We start from the raw sequence: 15125 nt of genomic DNA, 5'->3' as shown, positions 1-15125 counted from the left end.
CATTAGATTGTGGATGGTATGGTACATGAAACCTTTGCTGTATGCCTAACAAATTACACATTTGTTTAATGAGATCACTAACAAACTGTGGGCCATTGTCTGACTCTATGACCCGTGGCCATCCCCAATGACAGAAAATATTTTTCCATAAGGCTTCTGCTGTTGCCTTTGCTGTCATGGTTTTGGTAGGAATTGCTTCTACCCATTTTGAAAAGACGTCCACTACTACTAGTAGATATCTGTAACCTCCCTTTGTTGTTGGTAATGGACCTGCATAATCTATTTGAACTGCATACCATGGCCCATCCGCTGTTACTTTCAACCTTAGTATATTGTTGAGCACACTCTAACACACTCACCCACCAGCAAGCTACCCGAGATGTACCAATGGCAGGTGTGTATTGTGACAGGTTAGAACACAAAAGTGCAGGGTTCAGCAAACAGAATACACCGCCATGTACCCAACGAAAGGTGTGTACACTCTCTCTCCTTCTCCCTGTCTATATATATATATATATATATATATATATATATATATATATATATATATATATATATATATATATATATATAATAGGGATAGAAAGGGTGATAGAGAGATGTATGTCGATATATACGGAAATACATATATCTGCAAATATAAAGACAGGTTAACGACATGTACACAGCCATGAAGGTACAAATGAATATGATACTGCCAACTACTGAATGCTTTACATACCGACATGTGTAATCACGAGGATGAAAAACAGAAAGATCACAGTACCTGAATAGTATAACCATGAGTAATATTATCATGATGTCAAGGGACATGTAGTTATCACTGCCAGTGCTGCGGTCCAGGTAGGTACTGTGTATAAGTGTGGTTCCGATTGCTGCAGTGTGTGTAAGTTCGTGTTGAGAGTGCGTTGTGTGTTTCCATGGGATTGTAATGTGTGTGTGTGTGTGTGTTTGCATCATGGGTCTGTTTGTGCAAACTCAGAGGTAGATTATTACAGTAGTTGTGGTGATATTCGGCCTTAAGCATATGGTTACCACCTGTTCCACTTTGAGAGGGACAGTCCCTCTTTGGGCAGTTGTGTCCTCACAACAAATATTAAAAATGGCAAATATACTGTGATTGTAGGACATAGTGATGTCCGATATATGAAGTAATAGTTGCATGTAATAGTTATGTCCGTCTCTCAAATATGTAAATTTGTGAAGAAACATAATAAGCAGCTAAAGTGCTACAAGAATAATGTAGGGCAAAAGTAAGTTCTATCCTATGTACTGACAGTGTTTGTGTAGGCCTCTAGACCCTGATGTGTGCCCAACAAATGTCCCAGTATGGCCAATTGAAAAGGTGGCAACCCAGGACAAAGAGTAGGAGTCACCAACACAACAGCAATGAGTGCAAATACCTGTGACAGAAATACACAAGACAGATTTCATGTAGCAACAGTTCAGTACATATTGATGTATTTGGGAAGGAGGAACCAATTAACACTGGTTTAATGACTAAGCCTGCAATAACCATAGTATTAGTCTAATAAATGACAGGTCTTCAGTGAGGGAAGTGGCCCCCACACACATATGGAATATGTATAAATGCAGTCCCCACAAACCGTTATCTGCTATGTACACCCACCTACATCTGCCCCACAGCCGAAACAATTGCAATACAGACTGTAATAACATCAGAAACATCCACTCACTCAATGACATTTGCAGAAGTGTTAACATACCTTGTGAGAGACACACTTGTAATGGCGCCATGTGAAATCATTGCTGTTGTACAATGGAACAGACGCCGATGTAACAGGTTTTGTTTGCAATAGTCTCATAACAGACATTGAGATAACAGCTACATTCACATGTAGAACTATTTATTGTAGCCGTCACACACAATCCATGGGGGACATGATTTCAGAGTATCCGGGTCTCTCCATATAGCTGTTGCAATTTATCACAATATAATACATCCAGACCATCTCCCTTGAAGATAGGGCAAAAGGACAATGCCCAGGTGGAGTATTCAGTTATACACCACTGTTGCCATGTAATTGGCCGATGGAGTAGCTGCACAGCTGATGTGCATGTAATAATTTACTCCAGAACACCAATTGGTGGCAGGATACCACGTTACAGGTATCCACGTATAAAACGAGGCCTCACCATACATTCAAATCGTATGCTCATACCATTGAATCGTTTAAAGATGAAGGTGTAACACAGATAGTATTGTATACTCGGACCACTAAGAAGGTATGTAGAACACTCAGTATGTTAGTGTATGTAGTGCCTGTGCTGTAGAAATGAAAGTGTATGCAATGCAGACAGTGGGAAAAGGTATTATGTAGTGATGTCTTGTTTAGCATAGTAACGCTTGTAGAAATTGTGTGTACTGCTGTGGGCCACAAGGTAAACACCCCAGACACCACAAGGGATGCTACATAAGGACTTTAAACATAACAATTGCACTCCAGCCGCTGTTGGTGGTAGGGTCTGTCCAACAAGTATGTGCCATAACAGGGAATAGTCTATGCTGATATACAGTAACAGTAGGCATATGTATGGGCATATAATAAGAATAACATGCCTAAAGTGGTCCGCTGTGCAATTATGCTTTGCATCATGGGATATGGTTTCAAATATGTATAAAGTACAGTATAGTAGGTAGATAAGTCAAATATTTTACATAACATGACTGGTATATTATGCAAACATAAGGTATGTGTATTGAATTGTACAATACACATTAACAGGATACATGTCTTGTAGTCACCAGACAGTGTAACAGCATGATAGCTAATTGAAATGGAAGAGCTATGCAATAAACCATGCACAAAGGACATGTAATAGTGTCATAGATTCACAGTTAGGTACTATGCTGTCTGGCCAAGTCCATTTGTAAGCCCTAATACAGTGTTGTCACTGGTGGCACCTCCCTAGGTTACTGTCCTGTGCCTTTGAACAGCACAGCCATTTGCTTCCTGCATCTGTGTACAGTACAGCCACTGCAGTAATCCCTGGCATACATGTCTGTCCCCCATCCACCCATCGAGGTACCTCATGAAGAGTGCTAGTGAGTGTCCCTGTCTGATGTACATAGGAATCATGTTCCAAAGCATGGTGGGTGTCCATTTCAGGAATGTAGCCCTCCAGCACGTGCTACTCATCGTAGCATTTGGGGACATATCCCAGAGCATGTAGCTCTTAGTGGCCTTTGCTTATGTTGCTTATGTGGAGCATATCCATCAATATTGGTGTGTGCATGGTCCTTGTATGTTCAGCAGAGGTCACCTCCGAGTATGCAAATGATTACAGTTGGGGTTCCAGTAGTTGTGCTGCATGTGAGTAATACTGTTGGTGTGGTAATGTTGTGGTATTTAAAGCTATTGCTGTCCCGTAAGGTACACCCCAAAGGGGGTGTTGTACCCATGAATGTGTTTCATAAGTCAGGAGCATAGAGGTACAATGGCAGGTTTTGTTCCGGCTACAAACCAGTACAGGTTACGGTGGCCAAGTAGAAGGATATCCACACCCTCTTGGCAATAGGTTATCAAAGGAGTGGGTGTTATCTATGTGTGTAGTACGATCCCTTATAATGTCTCGTGTATGTAGGGGACCACCACCTATGTGATAGTTACAGGGTGATTGTTGTAATCCAAAGGGTATGTCTATGCACCGTCTGCCATGCTGCTTGAGGCCATGTTACCGACGGTAGGTATCTGTCACAGTGATACCCGTATGGAGGGTGTGTGTATTAGCTGGTGAAACAATCATGGCCCTTAGTTTGCAGTCGTCTGGAAACCTATTCAGGGAAAGTCCGTCTGTGCTGGAATGTACCTCAGGGAAGTCCATAACGAACATGAGGGTCCCTATGACTGAGCACTGGGGTATACCAATTGTAACTGATGTACAATAGGAACTGTGGTATGCTACCCTCACTGTGTGTGTCCTGTCCGTGTGCATAACATCCCAGGATGTATGGGTCGCTGTGCAGGTGGATTTGTATAGTGACAGTACCAGAATGGTGAATGGTGTTGACAGCCAATGAGAGGGCAAGGTAGGCTGTGTGGACCCCCTTACCATCATCTATGACCTTAGTAACTGTCTTGCAGGACTCCACCAGGTTTAGGAGCCATGTTGTGGATCTAACAAATCCAACCTGGGTGGTATCAAAGGTGTGTAGGCCAACAATGTCTCTGTGAAGGACTTCCATGATGATGTTCTAAATAGTCTAGCAGAACAGTCTAGTCAGGTGTATAGGGAAATGGTTCCTCTGGTCCATTGTGGCGCCACCTCTGTGGAGTGTGATAACTGTTGCTGTGCACCAGTCAGGGTCCACAATGCTTGATACAAGGCTACTAGTGAATATGGTGCCCAAGTGGGGATCCATGTCATTCTGAGGTTTGTGTAAAATGCAGCCTGGGATGAAGGATGGTCACATGGAGTGTGTGTTCCAGGATTTAGAGAGAGCAAATCTGAATGGCGTAGTTGTGACCGCAGGGACTCTGCATTTATCCTGTATAGATGTGAACCCATGAGGGTGTGCGAGGGGTGTAAAGTTAGCTGCCAGGTTGTTGCCAATATTAGTTGGTTCTGTAATGTGTATGCCTAACCGTTGTATGTTAGAGCAGATGTGGGTATTGCTATCGAGAGTAGTGACATACCTCCATAATGCTTAGTGGTATTCCTTTGAAAGTGTCGCAGTAATGTTGACGTAGCTAGTGTTGGTGGATGTAAGAAGGGATCCCAGAATCCAACTGAGGCTGACTAGGGAGCCACACCACCCCTGGGAATGTACCCTACTTTGCAACTGTCTCCTCCTGTCGTGCAGTATGTCCATGGCAGTGGACCCCCAGAGGGGCGTCCGTTATGTGGTGGGTACTGTCATGGCTCTGTGTGGGATAGCGTGATCCATGCAGTTGTGTAAGTGCTAATGAAGTTCAGTTGGAATGTTTCTACGTTTGTAACTATATTGTCCATCTGCACAGGTGTCATGGCAATTACCACTCCTGTCATACAAAGCGTGAAGTTGGCTCTGTAGAAATATTGTACTGTGTTTTCTGTGAAAGGTGTGGTGCCGTGATGTGGATAACAAGGGTGATTATCATATGTTTGGAAGTGACCAATGAGGGGATACCACAGGTGTACTACACCAGGCACACATGTTGGCAATGTCCAGGTGTACAATAATGTTGGCCTTGGTGGTGGTGTGTATATGTTGACCCAGCCAAATGGAGTTAACAACCCACGACAGTGTTGGCCTAATGTGTCAGCACATGAGTAGGTAGCACAGTTAGGTGTGTGGTAGTGTAAGTGTCACATCAGTAGTGCCTGTGTGAACCCTACATTCCAGTACACCAAGAAATGAGGGATGTTAACCATGGGGTATGTTGTGGGATCCATAGCAAGCTACAATTTGTACAGCAGTTCTGGCCACAGTTAGTTGCACTTGAATTGCCTCTGAGGCATCGTGCTAAGACACCAGCATGGAGGTGTGTACATCCCTGTGACATATGGACACACCTCTGCCGTGGGTGTTGTGGTCCTGGTTACATGACTGAAAGGTGTGGTCTGTGTAATAGCCTGTCAGTGCAGGGGTGTTCTCCAGAGTCTAGAAGCAGGTCACGGTCACTGCAGAGACATCAAAGTGGTCCATTATAAGGAGTGCCTTGGATGAGTGCATGTGAGATGGAGATGTCAAGCACTGAGTAACAATACCTTCAGGTTTTGCTTGCTTGTACTTGTTCAGGTGGTGAATATGCGTCTGACGTGTTCAAAACAGGCAGCATAGGAGCAGCAAGAGCTTGAGATGTTAACTACAATCCCAGGGCCGAAAGATGCAGGACATCTGTGGCAAAGCGTTAAGGTTTGTTGACCATGTCAGTCAAAGCAGACAGATACTGGATACCCTTGGAATGACACCAGACGCATAGGCAACTGTTGATGTGAATAATTCCGTTGTTCCACTGTGTCATCAGTCAGGACTAATGCAGAATGCTTCTCAGGGCTAGGGCGATACCTGCTTGGGCTACAAGATCAGACAGCTATTGCATGTCCCTGTACATGTAGTCCAGGAAGTTGCATCTCGGGGCACTCACAGTAATGTGGAGAATGACAGCCATATTGTACCTGTTGAGGAGTGACCTGAGTGCATAGGTCACATTGTGGATCCTGTTACCCGACAGCCAGATGTCAGTGACTATCACCTTGTGTGGCCTGCTGAGTGGGACTTCAGTGTGACCGCGTACAGAGTCACCTATGACTAGTGTGTTGTGTATGTTATAACACCCTATTGGCTGTAGTTGATGGGCACACATGAGTCTGTGGCCTATAAGCAGTTGGTGTTGTGTTTGGTGATGGGGGCTGCCTCTGTTGCCTACATAGAGTAGTATGGTGGGGCTCTGCAAATGTTGTACTCTTACTATGTGTGGCCTGTTGTGGCGGAGATGTACTCAGACTATGTGATGAGTGTTGTGGGCTGCAAATGTTTAACATCCCCACATGATTGTCAGGATAAGTCTGTGTTGGAGAGAGCATTCCCTCCAGCATGGCTACAGATGTGCATCTCCCACAGGCTGTAGTGTCGTATGTTAGGAGGTGAGCATTAACTGCGTACATGAGCCGATTGCTATATTACCACATGTTGCCCACAGCCATCATATAGACAGGCAATAACACTGTTAATTGACATTTGGACATGCCTGTCTAGTCAACCAGTACTCACAAGATATGTGAGGTAAGTGTGTACCACAGCTGTCGTACTGCAAGCATGCTGTAAATGTAAGGACAAACAGTGTTTACCAGGAGGAAATGAGTAGGTTTGAGTAATAAAGTCATTAGTAGCTCATAAAGTGTGTACATGTTCTGAACAAGTGATGAGCATGCATAAGTAATACAGATAGGGTGTCGGGAAATTCCAACTCACTGCCCCCCCAATAGGTACACAAACACATATCCATGAACATGACAGAGCCCCTGAAACATAACTATCATGGTACAAGGTACAGTCTGGCTGCATGTGACCTGTCCAAATCCCCGGTCGTACAATACACATATGGCAAAACAGTTGGCTCTACACATACACTGCCATGTAAAACATAGGTTCATGGCAGTCTGTGGAAATACGGAATGGATCACACTAACAGTCATCACAACCAACAAAGTGGAGATGCCACTCATAATGGGAGGCACAGCACTACCACCCTGCTGAGTATGGTCTGAAAGCCTATGAACCTTAATCAACGTAGATGTTGTTAGCAGTTCAGTTGTAGATTACAGTACTGATGTATACACACCGCAAAGCATACCTGTGACAGGTCAGTGGACATCATCACACATACTGTGTTCCACCTACACTCAATATACTACATGTTCCATTGTATGTCACAGGAGTGTTCTAGCAGTGGTCTGTTCACAGAAGCAACACTGCAAAAGGTGTCTGAGAGATATGTGCTTAGCACACCAATGGCAGCTACAGTAAACTGGGTTAATGTGTTGTACTCTCCTGTCATTGTAGCCCATACCACACAGACAAATGGGTGGCATCTGCATATGTGGGAATGTGAATGGCCATGACCTAGGATCAGTAGCTGACTCAGTGTTGTGGATAACATACAGCATGGGCTTTGTGGGTGAGGTGTGTGACATATGTGCACAATCTGACAGCAGCTTATTGCATCGTCACCACTATGGTAATAACTGCGTATCCATTAACTACCACCTCGGCAGCGGTCAACATTATGGACACTGTGTGTAAGGGATAGAGCTGTGCAATTTACCTCCCTGAGCTAGTGACATCACCAGGGCTATTAGGTAGTATTAAGAGGCAACCTACGTCATGACTGGGTGCCATACATGATCATGGAGATCATTGGACAGCCATACTCAGCACTCACGTCCCAATATCGGATCACATATCACCTTTAAGGGGTATTGGCCATGCTGGGATAGGCGTCACCAGCCTTCACAATCCTTATCTCCACTATGCAGCATGCTGCCTACCCTGCATAAAGACATGTGCAACACTGTGATGTTGGACATGCTCCACATACATATCCTGATCTGAAAGACATACGTCATGGACAGCCACCATCCTAGTGTAGGGGTCGCCACATGCCGGACAGATCCCTGTGCCATATATGTGACATACTCCTTCTATACCATGCAACCCTGTCCAGATGACCGCATGGTAGATGTATCATTGACTGTCTGGATCAGCAATGTGGCACTGATTCACCTGTTGCTGGGAACATGGCTGTTGGATACAGCTAGAAAGCCTGGCATCCTATGGCCATACATGGCCCAGGGCATACAAGATACTACATGATCCTGGCCGTACATGCTATAGTTGATAACCATCCCTGCGAATACCATCCAGATAGCCATTGTCCCATGTGCATCACATGTGCAACAGCGGTGATACGTGGCAGGATGTTGAACTGTTGTACAGTGCTGTGTAGATGTATGTGGCAAAACACATGCTAGTAAAGGTTTCCATGCACATGTCTGCATTGTCACTGCCCATGTCCGTGAAGGTAGTGTGTGTGGTGATATGTGACATATACACAGCATCAACGTCGACAGCATTCATGTGCACACATCCAGGCATGTGCTGATAGGTAGGAACACCAGTACAGGCAAACAGACATGGCCACATCATGACAGCATTCACATGGAGTATGAGCAATGTAATGAGGTGACACATGTATATGGTGATAATATCCAATACCCATTGCGTGTTACATGTGTGTGAAACAAACATGTCAGTCGTGTGAGTGTCATGACAAGACAACTGTTCATAAGTACTAACTGTAATACACATTAATGTGCATCTGTGTCTCTGTGCATCTCTGAGATGCTGTGACCTGTCTCCATCATTATGTCTTACAGATAATGCCTTGATCATGACTGCCGGCATATAGCCGCATGGAGGATGATGCACTCATACCATACCTCCATGACAACTATGAGGAACTGTTCAGCCATTTGCCACAGCATGGCCAGCAGTGTGATGACCTGTGGCAGGAACTTCGCAGGAGGGTCAATGATGTGGGTGGCCATAACCACACTTACCAGCAGGTGTGCAGACATTCCACAGACCTGATCCGACATGCTAAACAGCATGCCAATGCAATCGCAAGGGAAAAAGATAGAACAGGTGGTGGGCCACAAACCCAGCCCCCACTCACCCCTACCAAGGAGCTACTGGCCAGTCTGTGGACCCCATCAGAACAGCATCCATAAACTCTAGCTGCCATCATGGAGGTGGGTGTCTCCCAACCACAAAGCCTGGAGATGCCTGGTAAGTCACTACTGCACATAGGAATATTATATCCCATGTAGTTGCATGTGTCACTGGACACTATGTAATGTAACATCATATGCAAGGTATGTTTACAGACATGCCGCATACTATAGTATGCTACCCTGTGTATGCACACATGTGCATACTATGTAATATATGCTATTGTACTGGCGAATGTGTTAACATGCAAAGTGCACACTGTAGATGTCATACAGTCATGGATAATGATCTAACCGCTGTGTCAGCCCTATACAGGTACCTCTGACGTGACGCAGAGACAGCAGTTCATTGCAGCTGAGACAGTTATCGGTATCAGGCATGTGAATGGACAGAGCTATTCACCATGTGGCCACTTAACACTTGTACACATAATGTATGGTCCAGTCATGATATACAGGTTGCAGCATTCATCAATCACACTGGCTACCCATGTGCAATATCTAAAAACAAAATGAAGCAACAACATGACCTCACAGTAACTCTCAGTGATAGATGTGTGGACAGCTGTCCATACAATGGTGGAGGCATTGTTCAATGTATGAATATGTACTATACATCATAACAACACATGTGGGGTACACAAACAGTACTACACAGTGAGCTGGGATATAGGCAGCCCACATGATCCACCATTGTAGAATGTGCCCCTGCAATGCGTGTAGACATTGTGATGTGCCAGCTGACATGTCCCAGACATGTAGTGGTCTGACTGCAACATTGTCACACTATGCAATAAAACATTCCCCACATACCAAACATACAACTCTCTGTCTGTATAACCCTGTGGACACTGGAGTATCTGACATCTATGGGTGTATGTCATATGGGACAACAGACAGGTGACATAGACGGCCAACACATGTTCACACATGGCCATGGAGGATGGCCAAAGACATGTAGTAACACACAGTAGATGTGGTGTGTATGTGTGTACACCCTGTTGCACATTGTATACACACAATCCATATATAGCCTTTGTGGAATGGTTATATTGTAGATGTGGAACACTGGACATCCTAATAGCATGTGCACAGATTGTGGAGGTGTCACTTAATCTGACCACATACCATGTGTTGCACATCATGACTGATCACAGCATGAAGGTTGTCACCTGTACAGCTTACACACACATACACAGACACCACATCAGGCCAGAGATGCCGTACAGTTCCCTTGCTGCTGTCAGACATCACTGTCAGCCATGAACCGTGTGTGTGTGGTACACACATGTCATGTGGAACATGGTGTATTGAGCAGTCTGCTATGTGTGGACATGGTTGACAAGCAGCTAAGACATGTTAGCAGTTGTGCAGGGATGTCATTGGTATGTTGTCCAGTAACCTGTCATACATAACACAGCATGGTTTAGTGTGCATACACCTCAGCGACGTGGGTCAAAATCCACAGTATGTATGTATTGTGTATGCATGCAGTCATGGCTATGCACTGTATGTGCATTCCACACTAAATATCAATGGAGACACCTCAGGTTTCCATGCAATGGCACAGTGACTGTACTTCACACTGTATAGCAATACAGACGCCTCATACCACCCTCAATGGTCATACACATCTGCTAAAAGTGCATTCAATCTGTAGGGCATACAGTCAACACTGCAATGTGACACCATTACACCACTGTACATGTGTCAGGACACCATTGCGTCAAACATGTATGCATGTCACTGCACACAGCAGCAGATTACATGTCATACTACATGCTAATGTCAAGGACATATGTCTCACATCAGCCATGTGTACTGTTAACCTGTGCTGGTCCACATGGTGTATCACAGGGATGCATGCTTACTACCATGATTGTGTGAAATGCATGGCTGCTGCTATGACACATGCTTGCTCTTGTGTGCAACCCAGGGATGTAATCCAACTAACACTGTTAATGTCTGAGATGCATGCCATCTGCTGTATCACATGCATGCTGCATGCCTTCTGTCATATCACGTGTGTGTGTGTCTGTGCATGTGTGTGTGTCTGTGTGTGTGTGTGTGTGTGTGTGTGTGTGTGTGTGTGTGTCTGTGCGTTTGTGTGTGTCTGTGTGTATCCATTGTAATGTAGAGTCTTTGTTTGCCTTCACATGTGATGTAGGTGCGTTGCCCTCCTGCAGTCCATCTGATGTTAGTCTCCCCACAGACTCTAGCAGTGATGAACATATGCTTGAGTTACAGGCAGGGTTGTCAGGGGCTGAATCTGTGCCTGTGGTTGCCATCCCACCTATATCCCCCTCTTCCCCACCCACAGTTCTCATGCCAACATATACCCCATCACCAGTGGCCATAGAGGAAGGACAACTGCCATGTGTCAGCTCAGAACAGGAATGTATGGTGGCCATGGAAGGTGTGTTGTCACACCATGTTGTCAGTGAACTGACCGCAGATGTGCCACACAGGCATATGGCCAGTGCTGCTCGTAGGAGGACCCCTGGCCGACATGCACCTGGATGACAGAGCACAGCAACTGGTGTCACCAGACACATGTTTCAGACTGTAATGGTGGCACAGGCATGTGCTGAATGGCTGAACAGAGAAGGGCAGAGGCTTCAGAGGGCGGCTATCCGTTTTCTGAATGAAAACATCCAGGCATTGGCAAATGCTCAACAGCAGATTGCCGATGTTTTGGACAGGCGATTGTGTGACATGGTTGGAATCCTTGACCGTGGCTTGGCAATCAGTGAACGTGAGCTGTCTGTGGTGGAACATCTGGTAGGAATGAGGCATAGGCCACATGGACGTAGGCCAGCTACACCACCTGGTGCAGGTCTACACGAACGAGCCACCTCACATGCCCGCTCCCATAGTGCCAGTAGCAGCAGCAGTGCAGCTGGTGCTGCGCTGTCCACTCCAGGCCACAGCAGGCCACATGGACATGGCCCTGAGTGGTCCCAGAGGGGACACAGTTCCAGTGGACATGTGTCATTGGACAGTACCCATTCTGTACCTCTGTCTGGTAGTGCCCATTCAACCCCTGGCAGGCACAGGTCGCGTGGACGGACACAGTGAACTGTACAACCTGTTCTGTACAATCTGGAGCTGTCAACAATACCCCTGTGTAGGCCCGATACATGGCAGAACTGTGTGCACACATACACGCACACACCAGATACATCTGTACGGCACAGACACCCTCATGCATAATAACCACACATCCCCAAGTAGATCACAGGTCCTAACCCACACATATGATGTCATCCACAGGTGCAGCCTAGGCCCCTAGCAAACATTATCACCCTGTGCATATGATGATGCCTGTGCCACATCTCTGTCATCCACACCATCGGTCCAGGGGCATGCTCATATGGTCTGATGCACAGGGTGAACAGATTAGTGAGATAGCTGTATATTACAGTTGTTGTGTACTGTTGGCAAACAGCAGACATACCATGTAGTACAGGATTAGACTGCATTGTTATAGTTATATGTTCACAGTATGTGTCTTGCTAACAGTCGCAGCATGTTGGTAATGATGCCCTGCTTCCCTCCTTAAGGTCTCATTGCATGTGCCAGTGCGTGACAGTGTTTGCGGTTGGAATGCATTGTTTTATGTTCACAGTATGTGTCTATGTTCGCAGTATGTGTCTTGGTAACAACAGTAACAGCATGATGGTAAGGATGCCCTGCTTCCCTCCTTAAGTTCTAAATGCATGTGCCATTAAGCACCAGTGTGTCCAGTTACAGATGTGTACATGTGGAGTACTCACAGGCATGGATGGCAATACCAGCATGCTATACGTAGCCTCTACCTCACTGTTAGTAAGGCTGACATTCCATAGATCTCTACACACCTAACAATCCAGGAGCATGTGGGCTGTGTACTAGGCTACGGTGGCTAGAGACGGGACATCCATACCAGGTGACTTCACAGGTACAGCTACATGGTGTGGGGGGTTTACACAGTGGTCTAGCTGATGTCAAGGGTGGGGGCCAGTTGATAGCATGGGCACTCACTGTGTAGCAGTAGAATACTGTCACATCACAGTATGTAAACACACACATACACAGACACACACAGTAACATGCCCACACTCACGGGGTCAATGACACTGTAACACACACTGGATAGTGTTGAGGTGAGGAGCCCTGCCTCTGTGCTAATCACCATTACAGTACGGTATACCCACATGATGCGACACAGAGTATGGACATGTACAGGCACTCAGTAATGTGTAAGATTGACAGCATAAATAGGGTAGTAGGTCGCATCACCTTGAGGGTTGGGGCCCTATCAGTTCTCAATAGTAGCATAACTCCCTACTCCATGCACCAGACAGCCATACATGCATACATACACATACACACACTGGAGTCCACATGTCATGCACATACAGATAGCAGATGTGTGTGATACACACACCACCCCTCCCTATGTTATGCTATCTACACTGCAGTATGTACAGATCTCTACAACAGTGCACAGGTGTGGGTAACAATTGGGATGTATTTCCCAACATCCATGGCATATATGGCCACACAGGCAAACACACATGGCAGTACTGTGAAACAAACACCCGCTATCTACTGATTCATCTAACAGACATGCAGCAGGATTGTCTGCATAACAATGTGTACCAATGCTACCTTTGATAAGTGTGCTGCTATATGAACATGGGGGGACTTACATGTTACAGGTGTCAACTGCTTTACAGTCAGTGACACCCTGACCGCTTTGTAGGTTGTATATGTACACCTTCAATTACCGGAAACATAGCCTACTGTTTGCACATGTTTTGGTAGGACAGCATGTGACACACCTATGAGCTGTCTCCAGCAAACATCCACCTGCAGATGCGGCCCACCACTTTATGTGCACACACCCATCCATACCTGATGTACATCTTACCGTTATGTCAGTATATCACCATATACAGGTGTCAACGATGGGACTGCATTGCAACTGTACGTTGTAGTCGGATACAGATAAACTGAAAACATCAGCTACTGCTCATGCATTGCAGATGAATGCACACCACTACATGTGTATAGGTCCTACATTCCTGTCATGTAGCTGTGTTTGTATGCATTGCAATTGGTGAGCATGTGACATACATGACACATGGACTGTTGTATGCTATGATAGTTTTCATGGGTAACCAGTACAGAGGGAATGTTAACTCAGTTAGCATCACTACCTTATGTACTGTTGGCATTGAACAGCCATGGACCTACCTTCCATGTGCATGCATGTAATCACTGTAGCCACATGTCTGCACAAAGAACAGCATTAGCTATGCTATGTACATATGTGTTGTGTGTGTGTGTGTGTGTGTGTGTGTGTGTGTGTGTGTGTGTGTGTGTGTGTGTGTGTGTGTGTGTGTGTGTGTGTGTGTGTGTGTGTGTGTGTGGGGCATGTACATATCCACGGTGGTTACATGTATGTCACATCCAAACATGGGTGTGTTGCCTGGTGTACAGCAACAGTTATCTGTTACAGCTGTATAACACCCAGGGCTCCCATTCTGTGTACAGAACCCGGTTGGAAGTGGTATCACTGCATTTATAAACATGTGGAAATGTATAAAGGGTGCTGCAAGGCTGTAAGCAGGTACAGACATGGCATTAACATTGTTGTTAATGTATGGTTTGGGGTACTGGTCCCGGACATTTTGAGGGTTGGGGCTTTTCCCGTATTGACATAACACTGGAGGGGGGTGTATGGGTCTTATGGCCTTCTGGGGTAAACCCCGGGGGGGTAATTTTACAGTTTTGGTTAAGGGGGCTATTGTGCACAAAGCCCAAAATTTTGGACAGATTCAGTTATTCCCCATGTTTTTATCCTAAAAATTGGAGGGTTTTGTTTTCCGGATACCCCCATT

Source organism: Protopterus annectens, chromosome 9.part0 (genome assembly GCF_019279795.1).
Source record: "Protopterus annectens isolate FY-2018-M chromosome 9.part0, PAN1.0, whole genome shotgun sequence".
Classification (NCBI taxonomy): domain Eukaryota; kingdom Metazoa; phylum Chordata; order Ceratodontiformes; family Protopteridae; genus Protopterus; species Protopterus annectens.
Note: the sequence above shows the minus strand (reverse complement) of the source record.